Genomic DNA, 5,207 nt, shown 5'->3' on the forward strand with positions numbered 1-5,207 from the left:
GATAGACCGGCTATTGCTCTCCATATATATTTTGACGGTGTCTGTCTATTTAACGAGGCAATAAAGTTTTTCCAAGCTCGTCGGCGTTTATCATTAAAAACCTTTTTCGATTGTGCTACTGTGACTTTATAGTGTAAAGAAGATTGAAACGTACCCAAACGTCGAAAGGAGCGCAGAGCCGCTTTCCGGCGTGCTATTAAGGCTGCGCATTCCGCGTCCCACCAACGTGCATAATGGATAGATTGGGGTCGGAAATGTGGTTGTATTGGATGGTAGAAATCTAAATATTCAGTGATAATAGCTGTGAAGGAAATATAGGACACCGGTTGACCTGCTAAGGCAGTAAACTTGTGGACTAAAAACTGTTGAAACTGTGAGGTATTGAAGGGGCGCATTCGTCTACTTGCTTTAACGGAGGTCGGAGCGGCTGGACGACTGTCAGCCAACCCAATGAAGATAGGGAAATGGTCGCTGGATGAGTGTCATTAACGACCTCCCATTCCACGCGGTGCGCCAGATTGCTCGAACATATGGTTAAATCAACTGCACTTTTATTTGCAGAAGGGGGCGTAACGCGAGTAGGTGAAATATCATTCAAAATTCGAAAATGATGTAATGTCGCTATTTTAGCTATTTTATTGCCTTTAGGGCACGAGACGTCACATCCCCAACGCTGATGGTGCCCGTTTAAATCGCCCCCGAGGAGAAAGGGGTGCGGCAATTGTGCGAAAATGTTCGCCCAGTCAGCATATGTGCCTTGGATTCGTGGTGGGCAATAGATGGAAATAAAATGGATGTTGTCGACCACTATAGCGACCGCCTGAGTACCAGGTATTCTATAAGTCAAAGATACCGACGAGTATTGTAGGCTGTTATCTACCAAAATACAAGCCCCGTCAAAACCATAATTGTCATGACGAATAACGGTATAATGGGGTATATGAAAACGTTTGGCCGGAGCCAACCAAGTTTCACTAATTAAAATTATTTGAGGTTTGTAAGAATCAATAAGTAAAAATAATTCATGTCTGTTATGAACTACGCTACGTGTATTCCACTGAAGAATTATCATTTAAGGAAATAAATGATGTTAATGAGTGTAGTCAAGTCTTAACTTCCTCCTGCATAGTGAGGAGCATTTTTGACAATTTATCATCATTTTCAGCGGCTCTGGCATAAGCAGAGAGTTTGTCTGCAATAGCTGCAATGTTAGTCAATGCCGTGTTCGAGGCCTGGGAACTGTCTTGTTTCGAGTATACAGTCGAATCTATCTGTCTGGAAGTGTCCGGTATGTTCTTCCCAGATACAGAAGGAATAGGATGTATAGCAGGTTTGACAGAGGGAGGCTGTTTTAGAAGTGCACGATATCCCTGGACATCGTAACCTGGCGACCGATTCGGACTCGGTGGAGGCGATGAAACAACCACCGTAAATTTTCGTTTTCTCGGCGGCGCGGGCTGAGTAAACGGAGAAGTACTCGGAAGAGGAGGAAATTGTTGTAGGGTCAAAAGGGGGGTTGAATCGATTGGCTACCGGAATAAGAAAGGACTCGGAGGATAAAGAAGAAACTTCCAAAGCCTGCTTTTTTTTATTTTCTGTTGTCGTTTATGTTCTGGGCATTGAAGAGAACCTACTGAATGTTCCCCTGAACAATTGAGACAAAGTTTGGTAGAATTCTTACATTCTGTAGTTTCATGATCGTGGGCGCAATTGGCGCATCGAGGGATTTGAGCCCTACAGTTTTTTTCTAGTATGGCCATATCGTTGACATCGCCGGCAGATCGTCGGTTGAAAGACAAAGGGTTCGACCTGGGTACGAACCCGATAAATAGAAATGAAGGCAGGTAGAGTCTGGCTGCGAAACGTGAGTTTAATGGTGCCAGTTGGAATATAACTGACCCGTCCATCCTGAACGGAGCGTCGTTTCATTCTCTGAGCTCCGACGAGCAACCGTACAAATTTCATCTACCGACAAATCTTTATCAACCCCTCGAATAACGCCTATCTTATATATTGACGCGGAAGGAATAAACGCTTCAAGATGTTTTTCCTTTAAGATAGGGTTGGTGAGAAAGAGATTAGCTTTTGATCTTGTCTGAAACTCGATTTGAATCCTATGGCGACCACGCCTAGCAATTTGAGTAACACACTCAAATTTACGGTCATAATTTTTTTTTCTCAAAGCCATGGGATGTATGCCGCCCAATTTCTGATTTTCATCAATGGCCTCCACAAATACTATATAGGCGCCCGTGTGTGTATCATCGTATGTCTGCGTTTCAGGTTTTAGAGAATACACATCAACATTAGTAGAGGGAGCACGGTTACTATCAGATGGGGTTGGGTCATTTAACACAAGTGTGTTATCCATAGAGAACCCACGACTACTTCAACAGACTCCTCCTCCATACTCTGTCCCCCACTCGACTCCGCCATGAGGTTAGGAGTGAGTTGGGAAATTAATAAATATAGTACTCACAAACTCTCGTACCACTCCCAATGAAGCTAAGAAAGATGAAACACGTTACCAAATCCGAACCTACTAACACACTACACTGAGTAATACACTAGCACCGATAGTCAAACGTCCACTCGCCACCGGGAACCAGCGCGAACTGCCCAAACAGAATAAGTAGGAACTGCCTGGGAAATGATAGCCTTTCTAAGCCAAATTCTAAGCTTAGCTTCCAGCCAGAAGATCGCTATTATTTTCGAATTCCTGGTGGTAATCGATATGTGAATCGATATTTTCGACATCATTTAGCTCGAGTTCAGTTTGAATTATTTGAAATCTTCCTTCAGAGAAAGTAGCCTATTCAGTTTTACTTCGATTAAAGTTGTGGTGACACTTCATAGGGAGCGTCTAAAGCAGTTCGGATAAGGGTGCCTGAATCTCCGCCAACCAGTGAAAAATAAAATTCCCTTTTGGAGGGTTAATTTAGAAGGCAGTGGTTGGCATTACACATGCAGTTGAGCGCGGTAGAGATCGGACCAGTTAGGAAGACATCCGGTGAGGCGAAGTGTGCGAGTGAGAAAGTAGAGCCGTGGGAGCGAGAACGCTGACTTCTCCTTCTCGCTCAGTGTTGTGGCGACGTACAGTTGACCCGAAATATTTGTATTAACTGACATGTAACACTCCGCAGATTTTCAGTCAGTGGAATTCCCTTCCGGCTGAAAATAACAGATATACCTAACCGAAATGAATGCATTTAGAAGTGTTACAGATGACAGATAGATTGAAGGAGTTAGAACATAATTTAACCTCTTATTACGTTAGCTGTCAAAATCCTTTCCGTGTATCAATTTGCGTAGTCCTTATTTTTAAATTCTAATTTGATTTAAAATTAACTTTACGACGCTGTAAATGTACAGTGTAGAATATGGTTTGCTATAACACCAGGCTTCATAACATAAGCCACGTCATGTAAAATAACTCGATAATAATAATAATAATAATAATAATAATAATAATAATAATAATAATAATAATAATAATAATAATAATAATAATAATAATAATAATAAGCTACAAGAAAATTGAAAACTCTCAGATACTATGCGAAGAAAGAGGATAAATTTTTACGGTCAATTTCTCCTCGGAATGAACTCTATGATTAACCGAAGAAATCTTGACTTCTTCCGTAACCCAAAACAAAACCGAACTGGTTTAAAGAAACTGAAAAAGACTTGTTAGAATTAAAAATTACAGAAAATTCACTGTTCGGTCGAACAGCTAAAGTAATAACTAAAGAAGAAAACATAACGTTCCAAAACAAATCTACATTAAAAGACACGTCTATTATCTCGGAAGACGAGAAGAAACGAAGATCAGAAAGAATGAAGAAATACTGGGCTCTAAGAAAAGAACAACACACAGAGAAAGAATTGATTCAACAAACCCCAAAGAGGGTGAAACGAAATAATAATAATAATAATAATAATAATAATAATAATAATAATAATAATAATAATAATAATAATAATAAAATGTCCCCCTCTGTGGTGTAGTAGTTAGCGTGATTAGGTGTCACCCCTGGAGGCCCGGGTTTGATTCCCGGCTCTGCCACGAAATTTGAAAAGTGGTACGAGGGCTGGAACGGGGTCCACTCAGCCTGGAGGTCAACTGAGCCATCCTGGAAGTGGTTTTCCGTGGTTTCCGACTTCTCCTCCAGGCAAATGCCGGTATGGTACCTAACATAAGGCCAGGACTGCTTCCTTCCCTCTTCCTTGTTTATCCTTTCCAATCTATCCATCCCCCACCAAGCCCCCTGTTCAGCATAGCAGGTGAGGCCACCTGGGCGAGGTACTAGTCATTCTCCCCAGTTGTATCCCCCGACCCAATGTCTCGCGCTACAGGACACTGCCCTTGAGGCGGTAGAGGTGGGATCCCTCGCTGAGTCCGAGGGAAAAACCGACCCTGGAGAGTAAGCAGATTAAGAAACAACAACAACAACAACAATAATAATAATAATAATAATAATAATAATAATAATAATAATAATAATAATAATAATAATAATAAAGTACTTTTGCTTTAAGGTGAGAAAGCAGTGTTATGCTATTTGATCGTTTGTCCCTAGCTCCTTAATGCCAATGTTTTGTTGTAAAATAAGAAATGTGACTTAACGATATGACATATATAATTATATAATTGTTCTCAGGTACAGAAACAAAATATAATTCATAAAAGGAAACACCATAAAGGGTCTACATATGCTGAGTAACAACGTATGTATACGAAGATAACTTAAATGACACTAGAAGTAATAAGTAATAAAATAATGACACTATAATTATTCACAAAATGAGCACATTCTTGTTTTATTATGTCCACTACATCTCTTCAATTCCACTGAGTCCTCCGTCATCACTTCTGTCGTCCTCACCGGATGACGTGTCGTCGGCTCCCAGCTGGATCGCAAAGGACTCCATAATGTCTTTAAAATGTTCCCCATCCCATATGTTCCAGTCTTCGGCGGATATTGACACGAATTTCTGTCAAGTGAGTTTCTCTACGTCGTCAATAGTGAAGGTGACGTTGTGAGAAGCTACCCAGTTTTTCACTTTTGCCCACATTATTTCAATACTGTTTAATTCAGGGTGATATGGGGGCAATCGAATTACCGAGTGTCCGTACTGTTCCATGAGTCCATCTAGGACGTAGGTTTTGTGTGCCGGCTTGTGCAATTTGATAAGCTCATAAAGCT

The sequence above is a fragment of the Anabrus simplex genome, chromosome 1 (genome assembly GCF_040414725.1).
Source record: "Anabrus simplex isolate iqAnaSimp1 chromosome 1, ASM4041472v1, whole genome shotgun sequence".
In the NCBI taxonomy this organism is placed as follows: Eukaryota; Metazoa; Arthropoda; class Insecta; order Orthoptera; family Tettigoniidae; genus Anabrus; species Anabrus simplex.